The sequence below is a fragment of the Meles meles genome, chromosome 2 (assembly GCF_922984935.1).
Source record: "Meles meles chromosome 2, mMelMel3.1 paternal haplotype, whole genome shotgun sequence".
NCBI lineage: Eukaryota > Metazoa > Chordata > Mammalia > Carnivora > Mustelidae > Meles > Meles meles.
In genome coordinates, this window is record NC_060067.1 from 136,583,391 (window position 1) to 136,596,482 (window position 13,092).

A 13,092-nucleotide genomic window follows, 5' to 3' on the forward strand; every position below is an offset into this window, starting at 1 on the left:
CGCCCCATTTTGGTTTTTCATTTTAATTGATGTGTAGTTAAAACACAGTGTGTTTCACCCATTCCTTGGGCCTACATCTCTTCTTTACACTCACTGATAATACTGGAGGGGGGAGAAGACCTTCCAAATGAAAATCAGTAAAGCCTATTTATTCAGAGCTTGCTTGAGTGAGAGATTCAGCCGCTGTCATTTGTTTTTGGCTGAGGACAAGAGATAAGCAGGGGAGTTGGAAAGTTTCATGGGGAAAAAAGAGAAGGCTTTGAGGTGTGATCTGATTGGAAGTTGGAGTCAGGCTATCTAGAAATGAGACTTCCTATGTGATTGGTTTGGGGTGTATATATGGCTTTCTTTCCTTACGCCTGAATTGGCATCAGAGTAAAGAAGGGCAAAATTAGGGAACCTGGTAGTTATTGAGAGAATATTGACTATTTGATGCCAGTTGCTACACAGGTCATGGTTGGGCTTCCTCAACTGGTTGCTATAGCATTTGCAGGTCAGAGTTCTGTTTTATGGTCTTTATATAGTCTGGCCATGGCTATTGTCCATTTATATGTTCAGTCTCTCCATTCCAAACTTATTTCCTCTCTAGTTCACATGACCCAAGCCTCACTGCTGTCTGCCTTGTACCAGCTGCCTCATACCTACTTTTGCGTCTTTTACCCATTCTTCATATTCATAGCTTCATACATTTCAAGACCCTTTAGTGATTTCTCATTACTATTAAGATTAAAATCAAATTATTTTTTTTTAAAGATTATATTTTTAATTAATCTCGGTACCCAGCACGGGGCTTGAATTTACAACTCCAAGATCAAGAGTTGCATGCTCCCCTGACTGAGCCTGGTACCCCAAAATAAACTTTTTTTCTTCCCAAAATAAAATTATTTTTTTTTCTTTTAGATTTTTATTATTATTATTATTTATTTGACAGAGTAAGAGAAGGAGAGATAGCACAAGCAGGGGGAGCAGCAGAGGGAGAAGGGGAAGCAGACTCCCTGCTCAGCAGGGAGCATGATATGGGACTCCATCCCAGGACTCCAAGATCATGACCTGAGCTGAAGGCAGAGGCTTAAGCCACTGAGCCAGCCAGGTGCCCCCCAAAATAAAATTCTTAATGTAGCCCACAAAACCGCATGATCAAGCACTGCTCTGTCTTCTACCCTATCTGACCTGACCCACTAGCTGTGTATGTCCTTTTTTCACTTCAGAGCTTTCACACATTGTTTCTCTGGACCTAAGATTAGGATGTTCTAGCCCTTCCCTTCACCTAGTTTATTCCTACTCAGTCAAGAGCTTTGATCAAATGTCACTTCACTTGTGTGTGTGTGTGCACTGGCTGGCTCAGTCAGTAGCACATGTGACTGGATCTCAGGGTTGTGAGTTCAAGCCCCACATTGGGTGTGGAGATTACTTAAAAATAAAATCTAAAAAAAAAAACATGGGTGCCTGGGTGGCTCAGTTGGTTAAGCATCTGTCTTCAGCTCAGGTCATGGTCCCAGGGTCCTGTGATTGAGCCCTACGTTGTGCTCCCTGCTCAACAGGAAACCTACTTCTCCCTTTTCCCCCCACCCCCACCATCCCCTGCTCGATGCTCTCTCTCAGATAAATAAAATCATTAAAAAGAAGAAAGAAATTGTGTTAGCGCTTTCCGCTTTATGTATACTCATTTTTTTCTCTAATATTTTTATATATACAAAAACTATATATATACAAACACATAATTTAAACACATGTGTAATGCATTTATTACCTTCCCTCTTTAGGTTGCTAAGCTTAGTTGTATTTATTTGTAGATCTGGAGACAGTCTTTTTTTTTTTTTTTTTTTAAGATTTTATTTTTGTAAGTAATCTCTACACCGAGCATGGGGCTCAGACTCATAAGCCCAGGATCAAGAGGAGCAAGCTCTACCAGCTGAGCCAGCCAGGCACCCTGGGAGACAGTCCTCTTGAACCACTCTTCAGTTTCTTTGTATGGACAGCCTTAATTTATTTAACCTGGCTATTGATGGATATTAATGTATTTATGTTGTTTTGAACAGGGCAGTGAACATGTATGCACTCATCTTAGAACACTTGTGCATTTACTTACAAAACATTTCTAAAAGCATCACTAGGACATGCATATTTTTTAATTTTTTGAGATATTTATATAGTGTATAATTTACCTATTTTAAGTTGTACTGTTTAATGGGTTTTACTGTATTTAAGTAGTTGTGTGACATCATGATAATTGATTTTAGAGCATTTTCATTACCCCATAATGAAGTATTCATACCCATTAGCAGGCACTTCCCATTTCTCCCCAGCTCTCTGATCCTAGACAACTACTAAACTACTCTCTCTCCCTATAGATTTGCTATTCTGGGCATTTTATATAAATATTCTTGAGATTTTTTTCTTGTATGATCGGCATATTTCACTCAGCGTAATGTTTTCAAGACCCATCCATATAGTAGCAGATATTAGTACTTCATTCGTTTTTTTTGTTTGTTTTTTTTAATTTTTTTAATATTTTATTTATTTGACAGAGAGAAATCACAACTAGGCAGAGAGGCAGGCAAAGAGAGAGGAGGAAGCAGGCTCCCTATGGAGCAGAGAGCCCAATGTGGGGCTCGATCCCAGGACCCTGGGATCATGACCTGAGCCGAAGGCAGAGGCTTTTAACCCACTGAGCCACCCAGGTGCCCCACTTCATTCATTTTTAAAGATGAAATAAAATTGCATAGAAACCTTTTGTTTATGCAGTCATTATTATTTTCACTATTTGGTTATTAGGGGTAATTCTCCTCTGAACATTCATTTATAATTTTTTTAAGTTTATTTATAATCTCTACACCCAACATGGGCTTGAACTCATGACCCTGAGATGAAGACTTAAATGCTCTAGTGACTGAGGTGCCCCTAGTTTATAAAATTTTTGTTTGAACAGATGTTTTCAGTTCTCTTGGGTATACACCTAAGAGTGAAATTGCTGGGTTATATGGTTATTCTCTGTTTAACTTACTGAGGAACTGCCAAGCTATATTCCATAGTGGTTGCAGTATTTTACATTCCTACCAGCAATATATAAGGGTTCCAATTTCTCCACATCCTCACCAACATTTTTTACTTTAAGAATCCTGGGGGTTGGTACAGTAGTCTCCCCCGCCCCAACCCTTATCCATGATTTTGTTGTCCATGGTTTCTGTTATCCTGTAGTGAACTGTGGTTCTGAAGCAGATGATCCTCCTACCTGTCTTCAGAAGGTCAGTGGTTGCGTAACATTGTATGGCGGTGCCTGCGTCATTCCCCTCACTTTATCTCATCATGTAGACATTGTGTCATCTCATATTACCACAAGAAAGGGTGAGTATAGTAAGATAAGGTATTTTGAAAGAGAGAGATCATATTCACATAACTGTTAATTGGTTTATTGGTATAATTGTTCTATTTTACTAGTCATTGTTGATCTCTTACTGTGCCTAATTTGTAAGTTAAATTTTATCATAGATGTGTAACAGGAAAAAACATAGTATACATAGGGCTTGGCACTGTCCATGGTTTCAGGTATTCACTAGGTGGCTTGGAATACATCCCTCAGGCTAAGAGGGGCTGCTGTAGCTCATTGTGATTTTGATTTGCATTTCCCTAATGACTAATGATGTTGAGTGTCTTTTTGTGTACTTACTGGCCATTTGTCTGTCTTTGGAGAAATGTCTTTTCAAATTCTTTGCCCATTTTTCAATTGGCTTGCTTATCTTTATTGTTGAGTTATAAGCATTCTTTATACTTTGAATACAAGTACTTCATTTGCAATTATTTTCTTCCATTCTGTGGGTTGTCTTTTCACTTTCTGAGTGTTATTCTTGAACACAAAAATTGTTAGTTTTGTTAAAGTCCGATTTGCCTATTTTTTCTTCGGTTGCTTGTGCTTTAGGCATCATGTTTTAAAACCACTGACAAGGGGCACCTGGGTGGCTCAGTTGGTTAAGCAGCTGCCTTCAGCTGAGGTCATGATCCCAAGGTCCTGGAATTGAGTCCCACATTGGGTTCCTTGCTCAGCGAGGAGCCTGCTTCTCCCTCTTCCTCTGCTGTTCCGGAGCCCCTGATTGTAGTCTTTCTTTCTATCTCTGGCAAATAAATAAAATTAATAAATAAAAATAAAAAATAAAACCACTGACTAATCCGAGGTTACAAATATAATTTACACCTGTGTTTTCTTCTAAGAGAGTCTGTAGTTTTATCACTTACATCTATGGCTGTGATCCATTTTTTTAAAAATTCTTCTTCTTTATTTTTTTTAAATAAAGTCTGCCTGAACATGGGGCCCGAACTCACTACTTGAAGTTTATGAGTCACATATTCTACTAACTGAACCAGCCTGGAGCCCCTGACTGAGATCCATTTTGAGTTCAGTTTTATATGTGGTGTGTGTGTGAGGGTCCAACCTCCTATTTCTGTCGTCATCCAGTTATAGCACCATTTGTTTGCAAACACTATTCTTTTCCCCCATTTAATTATGCAGGCACTATTGTTGAAAATCAATTGACCATAAATGCAAGGGTTTATTTCTGGGCTCTCAATTCTATTTCATTGATCTATATGTCATTCCTTGTGCTACTACTGTTCTTTCATGATTATTGTAATATTATAGCAAGTTTTTTTTTTTAAGATTTTATCTATTTATTTGACAGAGAGCACTAGAGGGAGAGCAAGAACAAGTTGGGGGGCAGAGGGAGAGGGAGAAGCAAGCTGAGCAAGGAGCCTGCATGGGCCTGGATCCCAGGACTCTGGGATCACAACCTGAGCCAAAGGTAGGCACTTCAACCAATTGAGTCACCCAAGTGCCCTATAGCAAGCTTTTTTTTTTTTTAATTTTTTAAACTTTTTAGTTTATTCATTTGAGGGAAAGAGACAGAGAGCACCAGCAGAGGGAGAGGAGAAGCAATCTCTCCACTGAGCTGGGAGCCTGCCATGGGGCTCAATTCCAGTACCTGGAGGTCACAGTCTGAGCCAAAGACAGATGCCCAATCATCTGAACCACTCAGGCACCCCTATAGCAAACTTTTAAATAAGGATGTGTGAGTCCTCCAACTTCGTAGTTCTTCAAGGTTTTTGTTTGGTTGGTAGGTTTTGTGGGGTTTTTGGGGGGGTGGTTATTCTGGTTGTCTTGAATTTCTATATTTAAGATCTGTTTGTGGGTTTCTGCAAAGAGCCAGCCTTTCCAATGGAAAGGATTATTGAATCTATAGATCAAAATGGGAAGTATTGCCATCTTGACAATTAAGTTTTCCAACTCAAGACCATGGAATGTATTTCCATCTAGTCAGATTTAATTTTTTTAAACAATGTTTTGTAGTTTTTGGAATATGAGTTTTCCACTTTGTTTCTTAAAGTTTATTTCTTTGAGTAATCTCCACAGTGTGGGGCTTCAACTCATAACCCCAAGATTAAGAGTCTCACACTCTACTGACGAGCCAGCCAGGCACCCCTTCACTTATTTTGTCTAATTTATTCTTAAGTATTTTATTCTTTTGATGCCATTGTAAATGGAATTTTCTTAATTTCATTTTTGAATTATTCATTGCTAATATATAAAAATATAATTTGATTTTTGTTTATTGATCCTATATCTTGTAAACTTGGTGAAATTTTTGATTCATTCTCATAATTTTTAGTAGGTTCCTTAGGCTCTGTTATGTATAAACTCATGTCATCAGCAGATAGATACTTACAATTCTTTCTTTTTTCTTTTTTTTTTTTAAGATTTTATTTTTAAATCATCTCTATACCCAGCTTGGGGCTTGAACTCAAAACCCCAGGACCAAGAGGAACATGCTCTACTGACTGAGCCAGCCAGAGGCCCCTACTTCTTTCTTTCTAATCTGGATGTCTTTTATCTTCTTTCCTTGCCTAATTGCCCTAATTAGAATCTCTAGTACAATGTTGTATAGAATTGGTGAAAACAGTCATCTTTGTTGTTACTTGATTTTAGATGGAAAGCATTCAGTCTCTCATCATTAAGTATGTTAACTGTGGGTCTTTGTATTTGTCCTTTATCAGTTTGAAGAAGTTCCCTTTAATTCTTAGTTTGTTGAAAATTTTTATCGTGAAAGAGGAGTGTTGAGTTTTAACTTTTTTCCCCTCTATATCTGTTGAGATTATCATGCATTTTTTTGTCTTTTGTTCTATTGAAATCATGTGTGACATTGAAATATTAAATGGTTGGGGGAAAAATTAAAAATTTGGTAAAATTCACCAGTGGAGCCATCTGGCCTAGGGCTTTGCTTTCTTTCTTTCTAAGTTTTTTATTTAAGTTTAATTTAAACATACACTGTATTATTAGTTTCAGAGGTAGAGTTCAGTAATTCATTGGTTACATACAACACCCAGTGCTCATTACTGCAAGTGCCCTCCTTAGGTACTGCAAGTGCTCTTCCCATCATCCAATTACCCCATCCCCCCCACCAACCTCCCCTCCAGCAACCCCCAGTTTGTTTCCCATAGTTAAGAGTCTCTTATGGTTTTTTTCTCTCTGTTTTTGTCTTTTTTTTTCTTCTTTCCCCATATATTCATCTGTTTTGTTTCTTAAATTCCATATATGAGTGAAATCATACATAGGACTTTTCTTTGTGGGAAGTTTTTTAAATTGCTAATGCAGTAATTTTTATTTGTCATGGACCTAATTAGATTTTTTATTTCTGGGGCACCTGGCTGGCTCAGTCAGTAGAACATGTAACTCTTGATCTTGGGGTCATGAGTTCAAGCCCCACGTTGGGTGTAGAGCATACTTCAAAAAAAAAAAAAAAAGTTTAAATTTCTTCTTAAGCAATTTTGGTAGCTTGTGTCTTTTTTTTTTTTTTTAAGATTTTGTTTATTTAACAGAGAGAGAGATCACAAGTAGGCAGAGAGGCAGGCAGAGAGAGGGGGGAAGTAGGCTCCCTGCCGAGCAGAGAGCCCAATGAGGGGCTTGACCCCAGGACCCCAGGACCACGATCTGAGCCAAAGGCAGAGGTCTTAACCCACTGAGCCACCCAGGTGCCCTGGTAGCTTGTATCTTTTTAGAACTTGTTCTTTCATCTAAGTTACCCAATTTTTTGGTACACAGTTCTACAGAATATTTCCTTATAACCTTATAAAAATGTTACTGTAAGGTCAATAATGATGTTTTTGCTTTCATTTCCAAGTTTAGTAATTTGAGTTTTTCTTTATTCTTGGTCAGTCTAGGTAAGGTTTATTAGTTTTATCGATCTCTTCAAGGGACCAGCTTTTGGGTTTGTTCTTTTTCATTATAGTTTCTCCGTTCTCTATGTCATTTATTTCTATTTTAATGCTTACTTTTTTCTGCTTGCTTTAGGTTTCATTTGCTCTTTTTTTAGTGTGTTAAGGTGAACTGTTACCTTGCTGATAGACATCTGTCTTATTTTGATACAGATGTTTAGAGTTACAAATTTCCTTGTAAGCACTAATTAGCTACATCCCATAAGTTTTCATATTCATCTCAAAGTATTTTCTTTTAAGATTGTATTTATTTATTTATTTGACAGAGAGAGAGAGAGGGAACACAAGTGGGGGGTGGGGGGGATGGGTGCGGGGAGAGGAAGAGGGAGAAGTAGGCTTCCTGTCCAGCAGGGATCCCAGGACCCTGGGGTTATGACCTGAGCCTAAGGCAGACACCCATTGACTGGGCCACCCAGGCACCCCCATCTCAAAGTATTTGCTTACTTCCTTTGTGATTTCTTCTTTGATCCATTGGTTGTTCAGCAGTGTGTGGTCTATTCCCACATATTTGTGAATTTTTCAAATTTATTTGTTCTTGATTTCTAACTTCATCCTATTGTTGAATCATCTGTTGTCCTTTTAATTCAGTCAGTTTTTGCTTCCATGTATTTTGGGGGCTCTGTTGTTAGGTCCATGTATCTTCATAATTCTTACATCTTCCTCAGTTGACTCCTTTTATCATTATGAAATGTCTTTGTCTCTAATAACTTTTGGTCTTAGAGTTTATCTGACATTAGTATATCTGCTTCAGCTGTCTTATGGTTGCTGTTTGCATATCTTTTTCTATCCTTTTAACCAATTTGTGACCTTTGAATATATGTGTGTTTTTACACAGTTAGATTAAAAGTTTGTTTTGTTTCGTTTTACCCAGTCTGACAAGATCGGCCTTTTGAATGGATTGTTCAGTGATTGCGCCTTTTTTTTTTTTTTTTTTTTAAAGTAGGCTCCACACCCAGCATGGGGCTTGAACTCATGACCCTGAGATCAAAAATCTCATGCTCTCCTGACTGAGCCAGCCAAGCTACCCAAATTCACATTTAGTGTTATTATTGATATAGTTGGATATACAGTTGACACTTGAACAACCTGGAATTTTGTAGCACTGACCCCCTGTGTAGTCAAAAATTCATATATAACTTTTGGCTGCCCCAAAACTTAATAGTCTACTGTTGATGGGAAGCCTTACTGATAATATAAACACAGTTGATTAATGTATATTTAGTATGCTATATGTACGATATATTGTATCCTTACAGTAAAGTAAGCTAGATAAAAACAAATGTTATTAAGAAAATCATAAGGGGCACCGGGGTGGCTCAGTTGGTTGAGCATCTGGCCCTTGGTGTTTGTTGGTTTAGGTGATGACCTCATGGATTATGAGATTGAGATCTTCTTCTGGATCCACACTCAGTGCAGAGTCTGCTTATCCCTCTGCCTCTGCCTCTGCTCTTCCCCCCACTCTCTGCTCTCGCTCTCAAAAAATAAATAAAAATCTTTTTAAAAAAATCATGAGGAATAGAAAATAGATTTATAGAATCATATCAAAAAAGAATCGATGTATAAGTGGACCTGTGTAGTTCATACCCATGTTGTTCAAGGGTCAACTGTATATCTAATATTTTACTTTCTTAGCAGTTGCTCTAGGACTTAAACAGTATACTAATTTATCAGCATCTTCCTCAGATTATGCTATTTTTTAAGTCCACGAGATACAGAAATACCTATATAGCTGTATTCGCTTTCTTTTTTTTTTTATTCGCTTTCTTTTTAATTTCACTACAGTTATACATATCTATATATGTTACACATACAAATTTGTTAAAATCATTACTTTCCACAATTTTAGGTCCTTCAAGGCGGAGAGAAGGAAGGAGAAGAAATACATGTTTATAATAGAGTTATTATATTAGCCTTCTTATTTACCATTTCCAGTTCTTGTTATTAGTGGATTTTTCTGATGTCTTAGTCTATTCAGGGTGCTATAGCAAAGTACTGTAGGCTAGGTGGTATTTCTCCCAGTTCTGGAGGCTGGTTCATAGATCTCCATCTTCTCACATGGTGGAAGGCGCTAAGGAGCTCTCTGGATTCTGCTTCGGAAGAGCACTAATCCCAGCTCACTTCCTAAAGGCCCTACCTCCAAATACCATCACACTGCAAATTAGATTTATTTATTTATTTTTTTAAAGATTTTATTTATTTGTCAGAGAGAGAGAGAGAGGGAGAGAGGGAGCACAGGCAGACAGAGTGGCAGGCAGAGTCAGAGGGAGAAGCAGGCTCCCCACTGAGCAAGGAGCCCAATGTGGGACTCGATCCCAGGACACTGGAATCATGACCTGAGCCGAAGGCAGCTGCTTAACCAACTGAGCAACCCAGGCGTCCCTTTTTTTTTTTTTTTTTTTTTTTTTTTTTAGATTTTATTTATTTATTTGACAGAGAGAGATCACAAGTAGGCAGAGAGGCAGGCAGAGAGAGTGAGAGGGAAGCAGGCTCCCTGCCGAGCAGAGAGCCTGACGTGGGACTCGATCCCAGGACCCTGAGATCATGACCCAAGCCAAAGGCAGCAGCTTAAACCACTGAGCCACCCAGGCGCCCGCAAATTAGATTTAAATACCTGAATCTGGGGGCACACAAACATTTAATTTATACCACTTGAATCAATGTTTCCATTTGCTCTATTCCCTTAATTTCCAGAGACTTCAAAGACTTTTTTTTAAGCAGGCTCCATACTCAATGTGGAACCCAACATGGGGCTTGAATTCAAAATCCTAGATTAGGACCTGAGCTGTCAAGAGCCCAATGCTTAACCAACTGAGCCAACTAATTATTTAAAGGAGCGGCACTCCTTTAAATAATTTTTTTAAAGAAAATAGCTCAATCAGAAGAGCATATAACTCTTGATCTTGGGGTTGTGAGTTTGAGCCCTATATTGGGTATAGAGATTATAAACAAACGAACTAACTTAAAAACATTTTTTTTCACCAGCTAAGATTGTTTCATCAGGAGGAAGGGTCACAGGGCTCCTTGTACCATCATTTAAGAACCCTCTAGTCTTTGTACTTTCTTGCCTTTTAAGTAAGCTCTACACCTACTGTGGGGTTTGAATTCATGATCCCCAAGAAATCAGGAATTGTTCACTCTACCAACTAAGCCAGCCAGGTGCCTCTAGGCTGTGCGTGTTTTAAACATGGATACCTAGGGGCGCCTGGGTGGCTCAGTGGGTTAAGCCTCTGCCTTCGGCTCAGGTCATGATCTCAGGGTCCTGCATCGGGCTCTCTGCTCGGCGGAGAGCCGGCTTCCTCCTCTCTGTCTCTCTGCCTGCCTCTCTGCCTACTTGTGATCTCTCTCTGTCATATAAATAAATAAAATCTTAAAAAAAAAATCAGTTACATATTGCCCTACCATATATTTAAGAGTTATTGCTAAGTATTAACTTAAATAGTTTCATAACATTAAAGATTTCTAGGGACCATTTTATCTGTTAAAATACCCGAATTAAGATACTGGTTCTGGGGGTGCCTGACTGGTTCAGTCAGTAGAGCATTTAACTCTTTTTTTTTTTAAGATTTTATTTATTTATTTATTTGACAGTGAAAAAAAAGGGAGCAGGAGCAGAGGCAGTGGCAGGTGGAGGCAGAGGAAGCAGACTCCTCACTGAGAAAGGAGCCTGATCCCGGGCTCTATCTCAAAACCCTGTATTATGACCTGAGCTGAAGGCAGACGCTTAACTTGCTGAGCCATCCAGGCACCCCAGACGTGTCTCTTGACTTAGGGATTGTGAGCATGGAGCCTACTTGAAAAAAGATACTGGTTCTCATATGTTTTTGTTGACCTGCTCCACATAAATTATCTTAGCTAGTATAAATATCAAGAATCAAAATCCAAAATACTAAGAAAAATAGCTGGGACTGCTCATGTGGGTCACTGAGTAAATAGAGATTAGGTGAAAAATAATTCAATGAAAAAAATCTCTTTAATAACATAAATTCAGACTTGAAGAAATAGAGAAATATAATACCTATATTAAAAGGTAAGAAAATACAAAGTATACTGAGAGTTAACTCTCAGTACTGAAAAACATTGGTAAATTTTCATAACTCATTATCTATTTAAAAAAATTTAGCATGGGTAAATTGGTCTGCTGGATAGCATTTCTTACTATGTTTCTTTCTCCTTTGCCTTCCCAGTGTAGACCTTCTCTAGATAATCGTACCTGGTCTACCAGAAGAGGAATGAAGGAAAGATACCCACCTACACCATAGTGTGATTGCTTAGAAGTTCCTGTCAAAAAGGAATCATTTGAAAGTACCTGGGATGGTTTATTAGTCTTACAGGATTCTCTTCCTGGTTTCTCTTTAAAGGGGAAAATAACAAATTCAAAAGCAATTCCAGTCTGAAGCACAATTATTTGCTTGTATAATAAAAATCTCTTATCTTTTTCTGCACATTACTATTCCTAGAGGAGTTAAAATGAAAACTTTTTAATGTCTTAGTACAAGGATTAAAATTTTTCTTTCATAATTCTGTAATTCTCCACAAGTATTAAAATGTTTATATACATTTGTATATGTTTGAGTGATTTTTTTCCAAAAATGCTAAATCTCTAATCAAATGCTTTGACCGTTTGGCTTTACAGAATAAAGATACATTAATTGGTTCATTGATTATTTATATAGTGAAACTAAGAAAGAAGCTATTAATTGCTATCAATTTTATATTATAGGCTTTAATGTTTATGAAAGTATTTTTTATTTTGAACAGTATCCATAAAGTCATAAAAGAAAGTTTAAAATACTAAGATGTTAATTTCTGAATCTGTCTCTCATCATGTAATTATAAGAAGCCAGTGTTTTATTTCCTTCCCAGTGTGAGGTCTTCCCAAGTTGTTAAATACACTCTTAATTTGTATTTATTAAAAGACTAAAGTTAGCTCAATGCCATAAAGTTTTTATTTTACTGTAAGTTAATTTCAGGTATGAAATTTATGAAATCTTGATTAAAAATTTTGCTTGTAAACATCGTAGAGTGGAAGATAAAGTTTGGGATTGGTATACTATAAAGAATTTGAGATAGAAATTCTGAAATCACAGAATTTGTCTCCCTTCCATTGCTTATTAATGGTATCTTTTGGAATGGAAAGTACTGTAAACACTGTAATTAACTTTAAACACAAAAGATGTTTTATGAAATGTATTACCTCATTTAAATTGGGTATTTAGGGGAAATTCTAAATAATTTTCTGGATAAATTGTAATTCCTTTACACAAGTGCATTTCAGTAGAAACAGAAGCTGTTATCAGTTATATTTATGTTTAAAACGTACTTGTTTAAAATAAATAAATAAATAAACATGTACTTGTTTATATATTTTGTACCAAAAAAAGAAAACAATACAGTTCAGGGGTGCCTGGGTGGCTCAGTGGGTTTAAAAACCTCTGCTTTTGGCTCAGGTCATGATCCTAGGGTCCTGGGATTGAGCCCTACATCAGGCTCTCTGCTCAGTGGGGAGCCTGTTTCCTCCTCTCTCTCTCTGCCTGCTTCTCTGCCTACTTGTGATCTCTGTCTGTCAAATAAATAAATAAAATCTTAAAAAAAAACTACAGTTCAGATACTGTCTTTTTGAATACAAGCCCACACTTTTTCAAGTACAGACTCACAAAGCTAAAAACTAGCCATATCATTGTAATTAAATGGTTGCAGATTTCTGCCCAAACAACTTTAAGTTTTCAATAAACATTCGAGTGTCTAGTTGTCTTCACTTTGTATAAGAAATGTTCAGAGTGTTGAGCACAGCATGGCAGAAATGCTTCTGATATTTGTCTTTATTTTCATTTT

At 37.4% G+C, this 13,092-nt stretch overlaps 1 protein-coding gene across 7 annotated transcripts in view; it reads left to right on the forward strand.

Moving 5' to 3' along the window:
• APELA (apelin receptor early endogenous ligand) overlaps positions 1-13,092 on the forward strand; it is a 28,279-nt gene that overhangs the window by 12,049 nt on the left and 3,138 nt on the right. For 2 of the 7 annotated variants that reach the window (XR_006816182.1, XM_045987479.1), the window contains one exon: positions 11,445-11,542. The exons of 1 other annotated variant lie outside the window; for it this stretch is intronic. The gene's annotated coding sequence lies outside the window, so the exon portion shown is untranslated. Of the gene's footprint in view, positions 1-3,198; positions 3,346-11,444; positions 11,543-13,092 lie in introns of those variants that run through there. 4 more of the 7 variants (XR_006816184.1, XM_045987502.1, XR_006816183.1 and 1 more) reach the window with 3 other exon arrangements.